This window comes from Oncorhynchus keta, chromosome 5, assembly GCF_023373465.1.
Source record: "Oncorhynchus keta strain PuntledgeMale-10-30-2019 chromosome 5, Oket_V2, whole genome shotgun sequence".
NCBI classification, from domain to species: domain Eukaryota; kingdom Metazoa; phylum Chordata; class Actinopteri; order Salmoniformes; family Salmonidae; genus Oncorhynchus; species Oncorhynchus keta.
This window is the reverse complement of record NC_068425.1, coordinates 36,487,730-36,510,323: the sequence shown is the minus strand read 5'-3', so window position 1 is coordinate 36,510,323 and position 22,594 is coordinate 36,487,730. Positions and strand designations below refer to the sequence as shown.

Here is a 22,594-nt window from a genome sequence, read left to right as displayed (position 1 = left end):
TTATCACTCTGACATCAGTGGTGAGGTCATCAATCATATCCATCTACCTGGGTAGTTTATCACTCTGACATCAGTGGTGAGGTCATCAATCATATCCATCTATCTGGGTAGTTTTATCCTCTGACATCAGTGGTGGGGTCATCAATCATATCCATCTATCTGGGTAGTTTTATCACTCTGACATCAGTGGTGAGGTCATCAATCATATCCATCTACCTGGGTAGTTTATCACTCTGACATCAGTGGTAGGTCATCAATCATATCCATCTACCTGGGTAGTTCATCACTCTGACATCAGTGGTGAGGTCATCAATCATATCCATCTACCTGGGTAGTTTATCACTCTGACATCAGTGGTGAGGTTGATCAATCTGTTATGCTCTATCTGGGTAGTTTATCACTCTGACATCGAGTGGTGAGGTCATCAATCATATCCATCTATCTGGGTAGTTTATCACTCTGACATCAGTGGTGAGTCTGTATAATCCATAGTCTGCTACTGTATCCGGGTAGTTTACCACTCTGACATCCGTGGTGAGTCACTACATATCCCCGGGTAGTATCACTACTGACATCAAGAACCCGGGTGAGTGCACTACTGTAGGGCCCGGGTAGTGCACTACTGTAGGGCCCGGGTAGTGCACTACTGTAGGGCCCCGGGTAGTGCACTACTGTAGGGGCCCGGGTAGTGCACTACTGTAGGGCCCGGGTAGTGCACTACTGTAGGGCCCGGGTAGTGCACTACTGTAGGGCCCCGGGTAGTGCACTACTGTAGAGCCCGGGTAGTGCACCTGTAGGGCCCCGGGTAGTGCACTGCCTGTAGGGCCCCGGGTAGTGCACTACTGTAGGGCCCGGGTAGTGCACTACTGTAGGGCCCCGGGTAGTGCACTACTGTAGGGCCCGGGTACTGTGCACTACTGTAGGAGCCCCGGGTAGTGCACTACTGTAGGGCCCCAGGTAGTGCACTACTGTAGGGCCCGGGTAGTGCACTGCTGTAGGGCCCCGGGTAGTGCACTACTGTAGGGCCCGGGTAGTGCTACTGTAGTGCACTACTGTAGGGCCCGGGTAGTGCACTACTGTAGGGCCCCGGGTAGTGCACTGCTGTAGGGCCCCGGGTAGTGCACTACTGTAGGCCCGGGTAGTGCTACTGTGAATGGCCCCGGGTAGTGCACTACTGTAGGCCCCGGGTAGTGCACTACTGTAGGGCCCCGGGTAGTGCACTGTACTGCACTAGGGCCCGGGTAGTGCACTCTTGGCTGTGTTTAGACTGGGGGTAGTGTGCACTACTGCTGTGTTTAGACTGGGGTAGTGCACTACTCTTGGCTGTGTTTAGACTGGGGTGAGTGCACTACTCTGTGTTTAGACTGGGGTAGTGCACTACTCTTGGCTGTGTTTAGACTGGGGTAGTGCACTACTCTTAGTGTTTAGACTGGGGTAGTGCACTACTCTTGGCTGTGTTTAGACTGGGGGTAGTGCACTACTCTTGGCTGTGTTTAGACTGGGGTAGTGCACTACTCTTGGCTGTGTTTAGATTTTCTCTTCTGGGGGGTAGTGCACTACTCTTGGCTGTGGACTGGGGTAGTGTGTTTAGACTGGGGGTAGTGCACTACTCTTGGCTGTGTTTAGACTGGGGGTAGTGCACTACAATGTGTTTAGACTGGGGTAGTGCACTACTCTTGGCTGTGTTTAGACTGGGGTAGTGCACTACTCTTGGCTGTGTTTAGACTGGGGTAGTGCACTACTCTTGGCTGTGTTTAGACTGGGGGTAGTGGTAGACGGTGTTCTCTCCCTGTTTGACACTGATTGTGTTCCTCTCTCTCCCCCTTCTCTCTCTCCTCGCCCCTCCCCCTTCTCTCTCTCGCCCTCCCCCTTCTCTCTGCCCTCCCCTTCTCTCTCTCGCCCTCCCCCTTCTCTCTCGCCCCCTCCCTCTCTCTAGCCCCCCCTTCTCTCTCGCCCTTCCCCTTCTCTCTACTGCCCCTTCTCTCTCGCCCTCCCCCTTCTCTCTCTCGCCCTCAATGTTCTCTCTCTCGCCCTCCCCCTTCTCTCTTGGCTGTCTCTCTCTCTCGCCCTTCTCCCCCCTCTCTCGCCCCTCCCCCTTTTCTCTAGCCCCTCTCCCCCCTTCTCTCTCTCGCCCTCCCCCCTCTCTCGCCTCCCCTTCTCTCTCGCCCCCTCTCTCTCCCCCTCTCTCCCACCCCCTGGTGAAACAGTTGGCTCGATCCTCAGTACCTGAATGATATTTTGAATGAAAGGTAAGAGGGGGTTCCCCATCAGAGCCAAGAGTCTCCATCTGAAATGGTCATGTCTCTGGTCTTCATGTCTCTCCCCTTCATGTCTCTGGTCTTCATGTCTCTGGTCTTCCTTTCTGGTCTTTATGTCTCAGTCTTTATGTCTCTCTGGTCTTTATGTCTCTGGTCTTTATGTCTGGTCTTTTATGTCTCTGGTCTTTATGTCTCTGGTCTTTATGTCTCTGGTCTTTATGTCTGGTCTTTATGTCTCTGGTCTTGATGTCCTGGTCTTTATGTCTCTGGTCTTGATGTCTCTGGTCTTTATGTCTCTGGTCTTTATGTCTCTGGTCCCTGGATGAAACAGTTGATGTCTCAGTACCCTGATGTCTGTCTTTATGTCTCTGGTTTTATGTCTCTGGTCTTGATGTCTCTGGTCTTGATGTCATCAGAGCTTGATGTCTCTGGTCTTGATGTCATCTCTGGTCTTGATGTCTCTGAATCTTGATGTCTCTGGTCTTGATGTCTCTGGTCTTGATGTCTCTGGTCTTGATGTCTCTGGTCTTGATGTCTCTGGTCTTGATGTCTCTGGTCTTGATGTCTCTGGTCTTGATGTCTCTGGTCTTGATGTCTCTGGTCTTGATGTCTCTGGTCTTTATGTCTCTGGTCTTTATGTCTCTGGTCTTTATGTCTCTGGTCTTTATGTCTCTGGTCTTTATGTCTCTGGTCTTCATGTCTCTGGTCACAAGTTCCAGTCCAGACTGGTCTGTTTAAGGACCTGCATCTCAATGGCGTCTGCAGACACCCTGGTTTGATGCCAGGCTGTATCACAACTGGACAAGAGTTAGGACAACATCCCAGCGTCACCCAGGTTAGGGTTTAACCGGGGTGGGCCGTCAACGGAGGCCGTGCGGTTTGATTGCAGCGTCACCCAGGCAGGGTTCACACGGGGTGGGCCGTCAATGGGCCGTGCGGCGGGGCACAATTGGCCCAGCGTACCCAGGTTAGGGTTTAACCGGGGTGGGCCGTGGGCCGTGCGACGCCCAGCGCACACCCGGGGTGGGCCGTCAATGGGGTTAGCCAGCCAGGGTTTAACCGGGTGGGCCGTCAATGGGCCGTGCGTCACCCAGCGTCACCCAGGTCAGGGTTTAACCGGGGTGGGCCGTCAATGGGCCGTCAATGGGCCGTGCGGCGGGCACAATTAGCCAGCGTTACCCAGGTTAGGGTTTAACCGGGGTGGGCCGTCAATGGGCCGTGCGACGGGCACAATTGGCCCAGCGTCACCCAGGTCAGGGTTTAACCGGGGTGAGCCGTCAATGGGCGTCACAGCGTCACCCAGGTCAGGGTTTAACCGGGGTGAGCCGTCAATGGGCCGTGCGACGGGGTGGTGGCACAGCGTTACCCAGGTCAGGGTTTAACCGGGGTGAGCCGTCATTGTAATGAAGGAGTTGTTCTTATCTGACTTGCCTTGTTAAATAAAAACATCTAAGTGTCGTTGTGTGATTTTTAAAGATCCACACACAGCATTTCAAACAGTCAGGAATAATCTAATGAATTCAAACTATATTTTTTATTAAATCATTAATTGATTAGTGGGTCTTGCGGAAGGCTTGTATTTAACCTGGGTTTAATTACACAAGCCTTCCGCAAGACCCACTAATCAATTAATGATTTAATAAAAAATATAGTTTAACCTGCTTTTCTGCAATAAGACTTAAAAGCCAGATCAGTGACAAGTCTATGAAAAATGTCCTTTTTTTTGTTGTAAATACTTCTAAGCAGAAGCGTGCATAATGCACATCCACTAAAAATGACTGACTTCTGGTAGCAGACGTTACAGACCATTACCACAGATCTGATCAGCGATCTCTGCAGCATTAGCCCACGTGCTGGTGGGTAGCCAGCATATCGTAATAGGTCAGGCCAACCTGGAGCTATTCGCTTGTTCATAACAAGCTAGAACAGTTGAACTGTTATGAATACACCCTCCTGTCTGTCTCCAACTGTTCAACAGTCTGGTCACTTCCTGTCTGTCTCCAACTGTTCAACAGTCTGGTCACTTCCTGTCTGTCTCCAACTGTTCAACAGTCTGGTCACTTCCTGTCTGTCTCCAACTGTTCAACAGTCTGGTCACTTCCTGTCTGTCTCCAACTGTTCAACAGTCTGGTCACTTCCTGTCTGTCTCCAACTGTTCAACAGTCTGGTCACTTCCTGTCTGTCTCCAACTGTTCAACAGTCTGGTCACTTCCTGTCTGTCTCCAACAGTCTGGTCACTTCCTGTCTGTCTCTGTTCAACAGTCTGGTCACTTCCTGTCTGTCTCCAACAGTCTGGTCACTTCCTTTTGATGTTGAAGTCAAGGGGCCTACCTGGATAAGATGTTTATGTCTCAGAATGAGAACGAGTTGCCAAATTCCAATTCCTTCTATAAACTGTGTTTTATGCTCATTGCACATTTATAAAACACAGACAGACAGACAGACATTTAGTATAACAGACTAGACATTTAGTATAACAGACTAGACATTTAGTATAACAGACTAGACATTTAGTATAACAGACTAGACATTTAGTATAACAGACTAGACATTTAGTATAACAGACTAGACATTTAGTATAACAGACTAGACATTTAGTATAACAGACTAGACATTTAGTATAACAGACTAGACATTTAGTATAACAGACTAGACATTTAGTATAACAGACTAGACATTTAGTATAACAGACGAGACGGCTAGTATAACAGACTAGACATTTAGTATAACAGGACATTTAGTATAACAGACTAGACGGCTAGTATAGCAGACTAGGCGGCTAGTATAACAGACTAGGCGGCTAGTATAACAGACGAGGCGGCTAGTATAACAGACTAGGCGGCTAGTATAACAGACTAGGCGGCTAGTATAACAGACTAGGCGGCTAGTATAACAGACTAGACGGCTAGTATAACAGACTAGGCGGCTAGTATAACAGACTAGGCGGCTGGTATAACAGACAGGCGGCTAGTATAACAGACTAGACGGCTAGTATAACAGACTAGGCGGCTAGTATAACAGACTAGACGGCTAGTATAACAGAGCGAGGCGGCTAGTATAACAGACGAGGCGGCTAGTATAACAGACGAGGCGGCTAGTATAACAGACGAGGCGGCTAGTATAACAGACGAGGCGGCTAGTATAACAGACGAGACGGCTAGTATAACAGACGAGGCGGCTAGTATAACAGACTGGCGGCTAGTATAACAGACTGGCTAAGTATGCTGCTAGTGGCTATTATATAACTTGTGCTTGGTGTATCAGAGTGGGCTGCACAGGAGTATAGGAGGGGCTTGGTGTCACAGCACAGGAGGAGGAGGGGCTAGTATGGTGTATAACAGACTAGACACAGGAGGAGGCTAGGCTAGTATAACAGGGGGAGGAGTATAACAGACGAGACGGCTAGTATAACAGTCGGCGCAGCACAGGAGGGCGAGTATAACAGAGGGGCGCTAGTATAACAGCGAGGAGGGAGGGGCTAGTATAGCAGGGAGGAGGCGCTAGTATAACAGACAGGAGACGAGGCGCTAGTATAACAGACGAGGGCGCTAGTGTAACAGCACGGCGCTAGAGGAGGAGGCGCTAGTATCACAGCACACGGGGAGGAGGGAGGGGCTGGTATCACAGCACAGCGAGTATAACAGAGGGGCTAGTATAACAGGTGTGAGGCGCAGCACAGGAGCGAGGACTAGACGGCGCTGGTGTCACAGACACAGGAGTATAACAGAGGGCGCTGGTATAACAGACACGGGCGAGGAGGGGCGCTAGTATAACAGACTGGAGAGGGCGCTAGTATAACAGACTAGGACGGCGCTAGGAGACGGGCTAGTATAACAGACTAGACTGGTAGTATAACAGACAGCGCAGTATAACAGAGGACGGCTCTAGTATAACAGACTAGGCTTGGCTAGTATAACAGACAGGAGGAGGAGGGGCTTGGTGTCACAGCACAGGAGGAGGAGGGGCTTGGTGTCACAGCACAGGAGGAGGAGGGGCTTGGTGTCACATCACAGGAGGAGGAGGGGCTTGGTGTCACAGCACAGGAGGAGGAGGGACTTGGTGTCACAGCACAGAAGGAGGAGGGGCTTGGTGTCACAGCACAGAAGGAGGAGGGGCTTGGTGTCACAGCACAGGAGGAGGAGGGGCTTGGTGTCACAGCACAGGAGGAGGAGGGGCTTGGTGTCACAGCACAGAAGGAGGGACTTGGTGTCACAGCACAGAAGGAGGGACTTGGTGTCACAGCACAGAGGAGGAGGGATGGTGTTAACAGGAGGAGGAGGGGCTTGGTGTCACAGAGGCACATGTTTAGGAGGGGCTTGGTGTCACAGCACAGGAGGAGAGGGGCTTGGTGTCACAGCACAGGAGGAGGAGGGGCTTGGTGTCACAGCACAGGAGGAGGAGGGGCTTGTGTCACAGCACAGAATGAGGAGGGGCTTGGTGTCACAGCATGAATGAGGAGGGGCTTGGTGTAAGTACAGAAGGAGGAGGGGCTTGGTGTCACAGCACAGAAGGAGGGGCTTGGTGTCACAGCATGTTTTCCTCTTGGTGTCACAGCACAGGAGGAGGAGGGGCTTGGTGTCACAGCACAGGAGGAGGAGGGACTTGGTGTCACAGCACAGGAGGAGGCTGGGTGTGTCTCAGCACAGGAGGAGGAGGAGGGGCTTGGTGTCCAGCACAGGAGGAGGAGGGCTTGGTGTCACAGCTGGAGGAGGCTTGGTGTCACAGCACAGGAGTCTGAGGGGCTTGGTGTCACAGCACAGAGGAGGAGGGACTCCTGGTGTCACAGCACAGGAGCTCCCCTGGCTTGGTGTCACAGCACAGGAGGAGGAGGGGCTTGGTGTCACAGCACAGGAGGAGGAGGGACTTGGTGTCACAGCACAGGAGGAGGGAGGGACTCTTGGTGTCTCTCACAGAATGAGGAGGGGCTTGTCTCTAGCACAGAATGAGGAGGGGCTTGGTGTCACAGCACAGAAGGAGGAGGGCTCCCTGTGTCACAGCACAGAAGGAGGAGGGGCTTCCTGTCACAGCACTCCTGAGGGAGGGCTTGGGTGTACAGCACTAGGAGGGACTTGGTCTCCAGCACAGAATGAGGGGGGTTTGGTCTCTCCAGCATCGGAAGGATCTCCTCTGGTGTCATAGCTCAGGAGCTCCCCCTGTCTCTGGTGTCACAGCACTCGCTCCCTGCTCTCCTCTCTCTCTCTTCGGTGTCACAGCACAGAAGGAGGAGGGGCTTGGTGTCACAGCACAGAAGGAGGAGGTTTGGTCTCACAGCCTGTCTCTCCTCTCTTCTCTCACAGCACCTGTCTCTCCTCTCTGGTGTCACAGCTCGCTAGGAGGGGCTCTGGTGTCACAGCACAGAAGTAGGAGGGGCTTGGTGTCACAGCCAGAAGGAGGAGGGCTCTCCTGTCACAGCCTGTCTCTCCTCTCTGGTGTCACAGCACAGAAGTCTCTCCTCTCTTCTCTCTCAGCACCTGGAGGGGCTTCTCTCACTCTCAGAAGGAGGGGCTCCTCTCTGTCTCAGCACAGAAGGAGGGGCTGTCTCTGTCTCAGCACTCTCTCGCTCCCCTTGGTGTCACAGCCAGGGAGGAGGAGGGGCTTGGTCTCTCAGCACAGGAGGAGGGGCTTGGTGTCTCAGCACTCCCTGAGGAGGGCTTCTCTCTCTCGCCCCTGGAGGGGCTCTGGTCTCTCGCTCCCCTGTCTCTCCTCTCTGTCACAGCTCCCTGTCTCTCCTTGGTGTCACAGCACAGAAGGAGGAGGGGCTCGCAGCCAGGAGGAGGGAGGGGCTGGTGTCCTGCCAGGAGGAGGAGGGGCTTCCCTGTCTCAGCACTCTCTCTCTCTGGTGTCGCAGCCAGAAGGAGGGGCTCTCTCTCCTTCCTCTGGAGGAGGGGCTTGGTGTCTCGGTCACAGAAGGAGGAGGGGCTTGGTGTCTCAGCCCCTGGAGGGGCTTGGTGTCACAGCACAGAAGGAGGAGGGGCTTGGTGTCACAGCTCAGAAGCTCCCCTGGCTTGGTGTCTCAGCACAGAAGGAGGAGGGGCTTGGTGTCACAGCCTCTCTCTTGGTGTCACGCTCAGAAGGAGTCTCTCCTCTGGTGTCTCAGCTCAGAAGGCTCCCTGTCTTGGTGTCACAGCCAGAAGCTCCCTGTCTCTGGTGTCTCTCTCAGAAGGAGGAGGGTCTCTGGTGTCACAGCTCTCTCGCTCCTTGGGTGTCACAGCCTCTCTCTTGGTGTCCCTGTCACAGAAGGAGGAGGGGCTTGGTGTCACAGCCTGTCTCTCCTCTCTCTGGTGTCTCAGCACAGAAGGAGGAGGGCTTGGTGTCACAGCCAGAAGGGAGGGTCTCTCTCTGGTGTCACAGCACAGAAGGAGTCTCTCTCGAGACCAAAAGACAGACGCTCATAAAACAAACAACTTGATTCTTGCTCCTCTGTCTCTCCATTTGGAACTCTCTCTAATCCCCTGTCAAATGACTTTCTCTCTCGCTCCCCTGTCTTCCATTTCTCTCTGTTTAGATGGGTGTTCTCCAGCCTTCTTCTCTAGAGGCCCTGTTTCTGGGTGTTAAATGGAGACCAGCCTTCCCAGACAATGGAGACCTCTCTTTCTGCTCGCTAGGATCTTTGTCAGGTCTGTGTGTTGGTTTCCCTCGCTCCCCTGTCTCTCCTCTCTCTCTCTCTCTGCTCTCCTCTCTCTCTCCTGTCTTTCCTCTCTCTCTCTCGCTCTCCTGTCTCTCCTCTCTCTCTCGCTCCCCTGTCTCTCCTCTCCTCTCTCCCTCCCCTGTCTCTCCTCTCTCTCTCGCTCCCCTGTCTCTCCTCTCTCTCTCGCTCCCCTGTCTCTCCTCTCTCTCTCTCTCGCTCCCCTGTCTCTCCTCTCTCTCTCTCCTGTCTCTCCTCTCTCTCGCTCCCCTGTCTCTCTCCTCTCTCTCTCTCGCTCCCCTGTCTTCCCTCTCTCTCTCTCTCGCTCCCTGTCTCTCCTCTCTCTCTCTCGCTCCCCTGTCTCTCCTCTCTCTCTCTCTCGCTCCCCTGTCTCTCCTTCTCTCTCTCTCGCTCCCCTGTCTCTCCACTCTCTCTCTCTCGCTCCCCTCTCTCCTCTCTCTCACTCTCTCTCGCTCCCTGTCTCTCCTCTCTCTCTCTCTCTCGCTCCCCTGTCTCTCTCTCTCTCTCTCTCTCTCTCGCTCCCCTGTCTCTCCTCTCTCTCTCTCGCTCCCTGTCTCTCTCTCTCTCTCTCTCTCGCTCCCCTGTCTCTCCTCTCTCTCTCTCTCTCGCTCCCTGTCTCTCTCCTCTCTCTCTCGCTCCTCCTGTCTCTCCTCTCTCTCTCTCTCGCTCCCTGTCTCTCCTCTCTCTCTCTCTCTCTCCCCTGTCTCTCCTCTCTCTCTCTCTCGCTCCCTGTCTCTCCTCTCTCTCTCTCTCGCTCCCTGTCTCTCCTCTCTCTCTCTCTCAGCTCTCCCTGTCTCTCTCTCTCTCTGCTCTCTCTCTGTCTGTCTCTTCTCTCTCTCTCGCTCCCCTGTCTCTCCTCTCTCTCTCTCTCTCTCCCTGTCTCTCCTCTCTCTCTCTCTCGCTCCCTGCCTCTCCCTCTCTCTCTCTCTCCTGCTCTCTCTCTCTCTCCGCTCCCCTGCCTCTCCTCTCTCTCTCTCTCCTGCCTCTCTCTCCTCTCTCTCTCCAGGGCCCTGTCTCCTAGTCTCTCACTCTCCTGCCAGGGCCTCTCCTCTCTCTGTCTCACAGTAGGAGGAACCAGGGCCTCTCCTCTAGTGTCTCACTCTCCAGGCCTCCCTCTCTCTCTCTCTCCTGCCTCTCCTCTCCCTCTCTCTCCTGCCTCTCTCTCCTCCAGGGCTCCTGCCTCTCCTCTCCTCTCTCTCTCCTGCCCTCCCTCTCCTCTCTCTCTCCTGGCCTCTCCTCATAGTCCTCTCTCTCTCTCTCTCTGTCTCTCAGGGCTCTCTAGTCTCTCACAGTAGGAGGGAACCAGGGCCCTGTCTCATAGTGTCTCTCTAGGAGGAACTCAGGGCCCTCAGGCTCTGTCTCTCTCTCTCCCCTCCCTGTCTCTCCTCCTCTCCTCTCCTCTCTCTCTGTCTCACAGTAGGAGGAACCAGGGCCCTGTTCTCCTGTCTCACCTCAGGGCCCTGTCTCTCTCCTCTCTCCCCTGTAGCAGTAAGCTGCTGTCAGAGCTGCGTCAGGAAGCAGCGGTATGCCTGGGTCTCCTGTGCACCGCTCTGAGCTATGAAACAGAGCGCATCTTCAAGTGGATGTTTGTCAAGTTCAGCTCCAGCACCCGGGACGAGGTCAGGCTGCTGTACCTGGTGGCAGCGTACCGAGCCCTGGAGGCAGCCGGAGAGAGGAAGGCCTTCTCACCTGTCATGCAGGTAGGAGGAACCAGGGCCCTGTTCATAGTGTCTCACAGTAGGAGGAACCAGGGCCCTGTTCATAGTGTCTCACAGTAGGAGGAACCAGGGCCCCGTTCATAGTGTCTCACAGTAGGAGGAACCAGGGCCCTGTTCATAGTGTCTCACAGTAGGAGGAACCAGGGCCCTGTTCATAGTGTCTCACAGTAGGAGGAACCAGGGCCCTGTTCATAGTGTCTCACAGTAGGAGGAACCAGGGCCCCGTTCATAGTGTCTCACAGTAGGAGGAACCAGGGCCCCGTTCATAGTGTCTCACAGTAGGAGGAACCAGGGCCCTGTTCATAGTGTCTCACAGTAGGAGGAACCAGGGCCCCGTTCATAGTGTCTCACAGTAGGAGGAACCAGGGCCCTGTTCATAGTGTCTCACAGTAGGAGGAACCAGGGCCCCGTTCATAGTGTCTCACAGTAGGAGGAACCAGGGCCCTGTTCATAGTGTCTCACAGTAGGAGGGCTGACTTGGGATCGCTTTGACCTTTTTAGATCACAATGAATAAGATGACATTGAACAGGGGGTGCCTGTGTCCTAGATCAGCAGGGCCCCGTTCATAGTGTCTCGTACCCTGAATATGTTTTGTTATAAGGAACCAGGGTTGTTGTTAGGGACAGTCACGTCTCAGAGAGGGGCAGGGTGGGTAACTGACCAGGGCCCTGTCATGTTTTGTTATAATCCCAGGGGTTGTTGTTAGGGACAGGGGTTACGTTGAGAGGAACCAGGGGTTCATAGTGTCTCACAGTGGAGGAACCAGGGCCCCGTCATAGTGTCATGTTTTGTTATAATCCCAGGGTTGTTGTTAGTAGGGGACGGTTCACGTCTCACAGTAGGAGGCAGGGTGGGTAAGTAGGAGGAACCAGGGTCTGTCATGTTTTGTTATAATCCCAGGGTTGTTGTTAGGGGAACAGTCACGTCTCAGAGAGGGGCAGGGTGGGTAACTGACCGTCTGTGTCATGTTTTGTTATAATCCCAGGGTTGTTGTTAGGGACCACGTTGAGAGAGGGGCAGGGTGGGTAACTGACCGTCTGTGTCATGTTTTGTTATAATCCCAGGGTTGTTGTTAGGGTCGGTCACGTAGGAGGAAGAGGGGCAGGGTGGGTAACTGAGTGTCTCACAGTAGGAGGAACCAGGGCCCGTTCTGTGTCATGTTTTGTTATAATCCCAGGGTTGTTGTTAGGGTCTCACGTTGAGAGAGGGGCAGGGTGGGTAACTGACCGTCTGTGTCATGTTTTGTTATAATCCCAGGGTTGTTGTTAGGGACAGTCACGTTGAGAGAGGGGCAGGGTGGGCCCTGACCGTCTGTGTCTTTTGTTATAATCCCAGGGTTGTTGTTAGGGACAGTCACGTTGAGAGAGGGGCAGGGTGGGTAACTGACCGTCTGTGTCATGTTTTGTTATAATCCCAGGGTTGTTGTTAGGGACGGTCACGTTGGAGAGGGGCAGGGTGGGTAACTGACCGTCTGTGTCATGTTTTGTTATAATCCCAGGGTTGTTGTTAGGGACGGTCACGTTGAGACCAGGGGCAGGGTGGGTAACTGACCGTCTGTGTCATGTTTTGTTATAATCCCAGGGTTGTTGTTAGGGTGTCACGTTGAGAGAGGGGCAGGGTGGGTAACTGACCGTCTGAACCAGGGCCCCGTTCATAGTGTCTCACAGTAGGAGGAACCAGGGCCCCTGTCATCAGTAGGAGGAACCAGGGCCCTGTTTGTTATAATCCCAGGGTTGTTGTTAGGGGACAGGGTCACGTTGAGAGAGGGGCAGGGTGGGTAACTGACCGTCTGTGTCTCATGTTTTGTTATAATCCCAGGGTTGTTGTTAGGGACAGTCACGTTGAGAGAGGGGCAGGGTGGGTAACTGACCGTCTGTGTCATGTTTTGTTATAATCCCAGGGTTGTTGTTAGGGTCTCACAGTACGTTGAGAGAGGGGCAGGGTGGGTAACTGACCGTAGGTGTCATGTTTTGTTATAATCCCAGGGTTGTTGTTAGGACCAGGGTCACGTTGAGAGTGGGCAGGGTGGGTAACTGACCGTCTGTGTCATGTTTTGTTATAATCCCAGGGTTGTTGTTAGGGACGGTCACGTTGAGAGAGGGGCAGGGTGGGTAACTGACCAGGTCTGTGTCATGTTTTGTTATAATCCCAGGGTTGTTGTTAGGGGACAGGGTCACGTTGAGAGAGGGGCAGGGTGGGTAACTGACCGTCTGTGTCATGTTTTGTTATAATCCCAGGGTTGTTGTTAGGGGACAGGGTCACGTTGAGAGAGGGGCAGGGTGGGTAACTGACCGTCTGTGTCATGTTTTGTTATAATCCCAGGGTTGTTGTTAGGGACGGTCACGTTGAGAGAGGGGCAGGGTGGGTAACTGACCGTCTGTGTCATGTTTTGTTATAATCCCAGGGTTGTTGTTAGGGACGGTCACGTTGAGAGAGGGGCAGGGTGGGTAACTGACCGTCTGTGTCATGTTTTGTTATAATCCCAGGGTTGTTGTTAGGGACGGTCACGTTGAGAGAGGGGCAGGGTGGGTAACTGACCGTCTGTGTCATGTTTTGTTATAATCCCAGGGTTGTTGTTAGGGACGGTCACGTTGAGAGAGGGGCAGGGTGGGTAACTGACCGTCTGTGTCATGTTTTGTTATAATCCCAGGGTTGTTGTTAGGGACGGTCACGTTGAGAGAGGGGCAGGGTGGGTAACTGACCGTCTGTGTCATGTTTTGTTATAATCCCAGGGTTGTTGTTAGGGACTGTCACGTTGAGAGAGGGGCAGGGTGGGTAACTGACCGTCTGTGTCATGTTTTGTTATAATCCCAGGGTTGTTGTTAGGGACGGTCACGTTGAGAGAGGGGCAGGGTGGGTAACTGACCGTCTGTGTCATGTTTTGTTATAATCCCAGGGTTGTTGTTAGGGACGGTTACGTTGAGAGAGGGGCAGGGTGGGTAACTGACCGTCTGTGTCATGTTTTGTTATAATCCCAGGGTTGTTGTTAGGGACTGTCACGTTGAGAGAGGGGCAGGGTGGGTAACTGACCGTCTGTGTCATGTTTTGTTATAATCCCAGGGTTGTTGTTAGGGACGGTTACGTTGAGAGAGGGGCAGGGTGGGTAACTGACCGTCTGTGTCATGTTTTGTTATAATCCCAGGGTTGTTGTTAGGGACGGTTACGTTGAGAGAGGGGCAGGGTGGGTAACTGACCGTCTGTGTCATGTTTTGTGTCAGCTGGTGATGAGTAGCCTGCAGTCCATCCTGGAGAACCTGGACACGCCGGAGCTGCTGTGTCAGAGGGGCGTCCGCTGCATCCTGCAGGTGGCCCGCTGCTACCCACACGTCTTCAGCACCAACTTCAGAGTGAGGGGCACACACACACACACACACACACACACACACACACACACACACACACACACACACACACACACACACACACACACACACACACACACGTCTTCAGCACCAACTTCAGGTGGTGGCCACACACACACACACACACACACGCACACACACCATCCACACACACGTCTTCAGCACCAACTTCAGAGTGAGTGGCCACACACACACACACACACGTCTTCAGCACCAACTTCAGAGTGGTGGCCACACACACACACGTCTTCAGCACCAACTTCAGAGTGGTGGCACACACACACACACACACGCTGCCACACGCACGCACCCACTCTTCAGCGTCTTCACTTCAGAGTGGTGGCCACACACACACACACACACACACACACACACACACGTCTTCAGCACCAACTTCAGAGTGGTGGCAACACACACACACACACACACACACACACACACACACACACACACACACACACACACACACACACACACACGTCTTCAGCACCCAACTTCAGAGTGGTGGCACACACACACACACACACACACACACACACACACACACACACACACACACACACACACACACACACACACACACACACACACACACGTCTTCAGCACCAACTTCAGAGTGAGTGGCACACACACACACACACACACACACACACACACACACACACACACACACACACACACGTCTTCAGCACCAACTCAGAGTGAGTGGCAACACACACAACACACACACACACACACACACACACACACACACACACACACCACACACACACACACGCACACACACACTCACACACACACACACACACGTCTTCTCCCTCTTTCTCAACCTCAGAGTCTCCACACACTGCCACACACACACACACACTCACACACACACACACACTGCACTGGTTCTCTCCCTGGCATCTCTCTCTACCTCGTCTCCTACTGCCTGGCATCTCTCTCCCTCTGTTTCTCTCCCTCGTCTCCTACTGCCTGGCTCGCTCCCTCTTTCTCTCCCTCGTCTCCTACTGCCTGGCTCGCTCCCTCTTTCTCTTCCTCGTCTCCTCCTGCCTGGTTCGCTCCCTCTTTCTCTACCTCGTCTCCTCCTGCCTGGTTCTCTCCCTCTCTCTCTACCTCGTCTCCTACTGCCTGGTTCTCTCCCTCTCTCTCTACCTCGTCTCCTCTTGCCTGGTTCGCTCCCTCTCTCTCTACCTCGTCTCCTCCTGCCTGGTTATCTCCCTCTCTCTCTACCTCGTCTCCTCCTGCCTGGTTCTCTCCCTCTCTCTCTACCTCGTCTCCTCTTGCCTGGTTCGCTCCCTCTCTCTCTACCTCGTCTCCTCCTGCCTGGTTATCTCCTCTCTCTCTACCTCGTCTCCTCCTGCCTGGTTCTCTCCCTCTGTCTCTACCTCGTCTCCTCTTGCCTGGTTCGCTCCCTCTCTCTCTACCTCGTCTCCTACTGCCTGGTTCTCTCCCTCTCTCTCTACCTCGTCTCCTCCTGCCTGGTTCTCTCCCCCTCTCTCTCTCCTGCCTGGTTATCCTCTCTCTCTACCTCTCATCCTGCCTGGTTCTCTCCCTCTGTCTCTACCAGCAGGTCTTCTTAATGTCCCCCAGAGTGTCTACAGTGAAGTATGTGTGTTGTGTTGACCCCTTGCCTGTTGTGTGTGACAGGATACGGTGGATATCTTGGTGGGCTGGCACATTGACCACACACAGAAACAGTCTCTGACTCAGCAGGTGTCAGGTGAGTGGACGCACACGTTTTCCCATCTTCCTCTTAGTATAGAATGTATAATCAGAATTCAGTGGGGTTGGACAGATGTCTGCAGGTCTGTAGTTGACATCAGTGTATGTTTTACACCAGGCTTTGTCACGGGGGATCCAATCAGGACCCCACAGGTGGTTTGAGTTAGACTCCATATAGTTTAAATGGATTAACACCAAATGGCAACTGATTATGGACCGATATTCATAGTTTATTGGCAGTCAAGGACCATCAAATTCCCAACACTATCAATAGTGGAGTCGTTTCCTGGAAATGGCCTGCAAGGACGTAATAAGTAGAGTGCAGCCATCCGGACCTCTGAACACTGAATACGGACCCTGGGGCAAAATGAGTTGGACACCTCTGGTTTTACACAAGTCATCTGTGTGTGTGTGTGTGTGTGTGTGTGTGTGTGTGTGTGTGTGTGTGTACTGTGTGTGTGTGTGTGTGTGTGTGTGTGTGTGTGTGTGTGTGTGTGTGTGTGTGTGAACTGTGTGTGTGTGCAGGCTGGCTGCAGAGCCTGGAACAGTTCTGGGTAGCTGACCTGACCTTCTCCACCACGCTGTTGGGACAGTTTCTAGAGGACATGGAGGCCTACGCAGAGGTCAGTAACACCACTACGCACACACACACACACACACACACACACACACACACACACACACACACACACACACACACACACACACACACACACAGTTCTGGGTAGCAGATCACCGGTGGACTCTAATGAAGTTGTAGTGACATCAAGGATGATCAATGGAAATGTATTTAATCCATTAAGATTTCAGGCTTTAACACAACAACATGTAGAATAAGTCTAGGGGTTTAACACCACAACATGTAGAATAAGTCTAGGGGTTTAACACCACAACATGTAGAATAAGTCTAGGGGTTTAACACCACAACATGTAGAATAAGTCTAGGGGTTTAACACCACAACATGTAGAATAAGTCTAGGGGTTTAACACCACAACATGTAGAATAAGTCTAGGGGTTTAACACAACAACATGTAGAATAAGTCTAGGGGTTTAACACCACAACATGTAGAATAAGTCTAGGGGTTTAACACCACAACATGTAGAATAAGTCTAGGGGTTTAACACCACAACATGTAGAATAAGTCTAGGGGTTTAACACCACAACATGTAGAATAAGTCTAGGGGTTTAACACCACAACATGTAGAATAAGTCTAGGGGTTTAACACCACAACATGTAGAATAAGTCTAGGGGTTTAACACCACAACATGTAGAATAAGTCTAGGGGTTTAACACCACAACATGTAGAATAAGTCTAGGGGTTTAACACCACAACATGTAGAATAAGTCTAGGGGTTTAACACCACAACATGTAGAATAAGTCTAGGGGTTTAACACCACAACATGTAGAATAAGTCTAGGGGTTTAACACCACAACATGTAGAATAAGTCTAGGGGTTTAACACCACAACAACATGTAGAATAAGTCTAGGGGTTTAACACCACAACATGTAGAATAAGTCTAGGGGTTTAACACCACAACATGTAGAATAAGTCTAGGGGTTTAACACCACAACATGTAGAATAAGTCTAGGGGTTTAACACCACAACATGTAGAATAAGTCTAGGGGTTTAACACAACAACATGTAGAATAAGTCTAGGGGTTTAACACCACAACATGTAGAATAAGTCTAGGGGTTTAACACCACAACATGTAGAATAAGTCTAGGGGTTTAACACCACAACATGTAGAATAAGTCTAGGGGTTTAACACCACAACATGTAGAATAAGTCTAGGGGTTTAACACAACAACATGCGGAATAAGTCTAGGGGTTTAACACCACAACATGTAGAATAAGTCTAGGGGTTTAACACAACAACATGTAGAATAAGTCTAGGGGTTTAACACAACAACATGTAGAATAAGTCTAGGGGTTTAACACCACAACATGTAGAATAAGTCTAGGGGTTTAACACCACAACATGTAGAATAAGTCTAGGGGTCTGAATACACTGTTTCAGTGGAACATGTTGGTGTCGTTGACATCCTGTTGTATTAACATTACATTTGAAACGTCATGAACAAATCTATGGACTTCCTGTCCCACGTTGTCTCCAGGACCTGGGTCACGTGGGTTCTGGCGAATAAGTCGAGGGGACATCCCTCCACCCACGGTGTCTCTGCCCAACTGGCCGCCCTGCTGAGGGTGTTCAGCACCAACATGTGAATAATCGGACAGCGCTTTAACCCCATTAGAGGACCGCCCATCACACAGGCATAAGTCTCTGGGGTTTAACACCACAACATGTAGAATAACAGGGTTTAACACACACACACACACACACACACTAGGGGTTTAACACACACACACACACACACACACACACACACACAGGAATAAGTCTCTGTTTAACACACACCACACACACATCACAATACACACACCACAACATCTAGAATAAGTCTAGAGGGTTTAACACACACATCACACACACACACAGGGTTTAACAGGGACACAGACATGTAGAATAAGTCAGGGTTTAACACCACAACATGTAGAATAAGTCTAGGGTTCTCACCACAACACACGGAATAAGTCTAGGGTTTAACTCCCACACTCCATCCTCCCTCTCTCCTCACACTCAACTCTCACTTCCTCCCTCATCCCTCTCTAGGGGTTTAACACCACTCATTCCTAGAATAAGTCTAGGGTTTAACTCCACTCATCGGAATAAGTCTAGGGGTTTCCTCCATGTAGAATAAGTCTAGGGGTTTAACACCACAACATGTAGAATAAGTCTAGGGGTTTAACACCACTCTCATGTAGAATAAGTCTCCCTCTTTAACACCACAACATCCCTTAAGTCTAGGGTTTAACACACAACTCCTAGAATAAGTCTAGGGGTTTAACACCTCTCATTAGAATAAGTCTAGGGTTCTCTCATTCCTCCATCTAGAATAAGTCTAGGGGTTTAACTCTCTCAACTCCTAAGTCCCCTCTCTTTACTCCCAACATGTAGAATAAGTCTAGGGTTTAACTCTCACAACATTCCTCCCTCTCTCCTTCCTCCCTCTAACTTCCACTCTCTTCCTCCCTCTCTCCCTTCCTCCCTCTCTCCTTCCTCCCTCTCTCCTTAACCTCAACATCGGAATCTCTTCCTCTAGGGGTTTAACTCCCTCTCTCATTAGAATAAGTCTAGGGGTTTAACACCACAACATCTAGAATAAGTCTAGGGGTTTCCCTCTCTCTCATGTCCTCCCTCTAGGGGTTCCTCACCACAACATCCTCTCTCCTCCTTCTCTCCTCAACTCTAGAATTCCTCTCTCCTTTCTCTTCCTCCCTCTAGAATAAGTCCCTCTCTCATTCCTCCCACAACTGTAGAATTCCTCCTCTACTCCCTCTCTCATTCCTCCCTAGAATCCCTCTCTCATTTCCCTCACAACATGTAGAATACTCCCTAGGGGTTTAACTCCCTCTCATTCCTCCAACATGCGGAATAAGTCTAGGGTTTCCCTCTCTCCTCCTCAACATTCGGAATAAGTCTCTCTTCTTCCCTCTCTCCTTCCCTCTCTCTCTTCCTTTCTCTCCTTCCTCCCCTCTCTAGGGGTTTAACTCCATTCAACCCTCTAAGTCCTAGGGTTTAACTCCACTCTCTCATTCCTCCTAGGGTTTACTCCACAACATCCCTCTTTCCTCTCTTCCTGTAGAATCCCTCTCTCATTCCTTAACACTCCCTCTCATTCTCTAAGTCTCCCTCCTCCTTTAACATTCCTCCCTCTCTCCCTCTAGGGTTCCTCCCTCAACTCCTCTCTCATTCCTCCCTCTTCCCTCTCTCATTCCTGTAGAATCCTCCCTCTAGGGGTTCTAACACTCCCTCTCTCCTTCCTCCCTCTAGGGTTTCTCTCACTGTTCTCCCTCTCTCATTCCTCCCTCTCTCCCTCTCCCTTCCTAACCTCCTACTCTCTCATTCCTCCTCTCTACTCCCTCTCTCATTCCTCCCTCCTCATTCCTCCCCTCCCCTACTCCCTCTCTCATTCCTCCCTCTCTCCCTCTCTCATTCCTCCCTCCACTCCCCTCTCATTTCCTCCCCAAACTCCCTCTCTCATGTTCTCTCACCTCTTCCTCCCTCTCTCATTCCTCCCTCAACCCTCTCTCATTCCGCCCATCCTCTACTCCCCTCTCTCATACTCCCTCTCACACATTCCTCCCTCTACTCCCTCTCTCATTCCTCCCTCTACTCCCTCTCTCATTCCTCCCTCACTCACCTCTCTCATTCCTCCCTCACTCCCCTCTCTCATTCCTCCCTCACTCCCTCTCTCATTCCTCCCTCTACTCCCTCTCTCATTCCTCCCTCACTCCCTCTCTCATTCCTCCCTCTACTCCCCCTCTCTCATTCCTCCCTCACTCCCTCTCTCATTCCTCCCTCTCTCCCACTCTCATTCCTCCTCTACTCCTCTCTCATTCCTCCCTCCCTCTACTCCCTCTCTCATTCCTCCCTCTCTTCCTCCCTCTCTCATTCCTCTCCCCTCACTCCCCTCTCTCATTCCTCCCTCACAGAGGCTTCCCTCTCTCATTCCTCCCTCTACTCCCTCTCTCATTCCTCCCTCTACTCCCTCTCTCATTCCTCTGTAAGGCGAGATTCCTCCCTCTCTCATTCCTCCCTCTACTCCCTCTCTCATTCCTCCCTCTCACATCATTTTCCCAATACACTCCCTCTCTCATTCCTCTCTACTCCCTCTCTCATTCCTCCCTCTACTCCCTCTCTCATTCCTCCCTCTACTCCCTCTCTCATTCCTCCTCTACTCCCTCTCTCATTCCTCCCTCTACTCCTCTCTCATTCCTCCCTCCTCCCTCATTCCTCCTCTCTCCCTCTCTCATTCCTCCTCTCCTCTCTCTCTCTCCCTCCTCTCTCTCTCCTCCCTCTCTCATCCTCCTCTCCTCTCCTCTCTTCTTCCCTCTCTCCTTCCTCCTCTCTCCTTCCTCCCTCTCTCCTTCCTCCCTCTCTCCTTCCTCCCTCTCTCCTCTCTCCCTCTCTCCTTCCTCCCTCTCTCCTTCCTCCCTCTCTCCTTACTCCCTCTCCTTCTTCCCTCTCCTCTCATTCCTCCCTCTCTCCTTCTCTCCTTCCTCCTCCTCTCTCCTTCTTCCTCTCTCTCCTCCCTCTCTCTTCCTCCCTCTCCCTCTCTCCCTCTCTCCTTCCTCCCTCTACTCCCTCTCTCATTCCTCTCTCCTCTCTCCTTCCTCCCTCTCTCCTTCCTCATTCCTCCCTCTCTTCCCTCTCTCGTCTTCCTCTCCTCTCCTCCCTCTCTCATTCCTCCCTCTCTCCTTCCTCTCTCATTCCTCCTCTCCCTCTCTCCTTCCTCCCTCTCCTTCCCTCTCTCCATTCCTCCCTCTCCTCCCTCTCTCATTCCTCCCTCTCCTCTCCTCTCTCATTCCTCCCTCTCTCCCTCCCTCTCTCATTCCTCCCTCTCTCCCTCTCTCATTCCTCCCTCTACTCCCTCTCTCATTCCTCCCTCTACTCCCTCTCTCATTCCTCCCTCTCCCTCTCTCATTCCTCCCTCTCTCCTCTCATCCCTCTCCTCTACTCCCTCTCTCCTTCCTCCCCCTCTCCTCCCTCTTCCTTCCTCCCTCTCTACTTCCCCTCTCTCATTCCTCCCTCTCTCCTTCTCCCTCTCTCATTCCTCCCTCTCTCCTTCCTCCCTCTCTCATTCCTCCCTCTACTCCCTCTCTCATTCCTCCCTCTACTCCCTCTCTCATTCCTCCCTCTACTCCCTCTCTCATTCCTCCCTCTACTCCCTCTCTCATTCCTCCCTCTACTCCCTCTCTCATTCCTCCCTCTACTCCCTCTCTCATTCCTCCCTCTACTCCCGCTCTCATTCCTCCCTCTACTCCCTCTCTCATTCCTCCCTCTACTCCCTCTCTCATTCCTCCCTCTACTCCCTCTCTCATTCCTCCCTCTACTCCCTCTCTCATTCCTCCCTCTACTCCCTCTCTCATTCCTCCCTCTACTCCCTCTCTCATTCCTCCCTCTACTCCCTCTCTCATTCCTCCCTCTCTCATTCCTCCCTCTCTCCTTCCTCCCTCTCTCATTCCTCTCTCTCTCCTTCCTCCCTCTCTCCCTCTCTCATTCCTCCTCTCTATTCCCTCCCTTCCTCCCTCTCTCATTCCTCCCTTCTCCTTCCTCCCTCTCTCTTCCTCCCTCTCTCCCTTCCTCCCTCTCATTCCTCCTCTTACTCCCTCTCTCATTCCTCCCTCTCTCCCTCTCTCATTCCTCCCTCTACTCCCTCTCTCATTCCTCCCTCTACTCCCCTCTCATTCCTCCCTCTCCTCTCCATTCCTCCCCTCTCTCCTTCCTCCCTCTCTCCTTCTCTCATTCCTCCCTCTCTCCTCTCTCATTCCTCCCTCTCTCCTCTCTTTCCTCCCTCTTCTCCCTCTCTCATTCCTCCCTCTACTCCTCTCTCATTCCTCCCTCTCTCCCTCTCTCATTCCTCCCTCCTCCCTCTCTCATTCCTCCCTCTACTCCCTCTCTCATTCCTCCCTCTACTCCCCTCTCTCATTCCTCCTCTACTCCCTCTCTCATTCCTCCCTCTACTCCCTCTCTCATTCCTCCCTCTACTCCCTCTCTCATTCCTCCCTCTACTCCCTCTCTCATTCCTCCCTCTACTCCCTCTCTCATTCCTCCCTCTACTCCCTCTCTCATTCCTCCCTCTACTCCCTCTCTCATTCCTCCCTCTACTCCCTCTCTCATTCCTCCCTCTACTCCCTCTCTCATTCCTCCCTCTACTCCCTCTCTCATTCCTCCCTCTACTCCCTCTCTCATTCCTCCCTCTACTCCCTCTCTCATTCCTCCCTCTACTCCCTCTCTCCTTACTCCCTCTCT

At 52.2% G+C, this 22,594-nt stretch overlaps 1 pseudogene; it reads left to right on the top strand.

The window, feature by feature from the left end:
* Window positions 1-22,594, top strand: part of LOC127930364 (serine/threonine-protein kinase SMG1-like) — a 104,805-nt pseudogene that overhangs the window by 1,247 nt on the left and 80,964 nt on the right.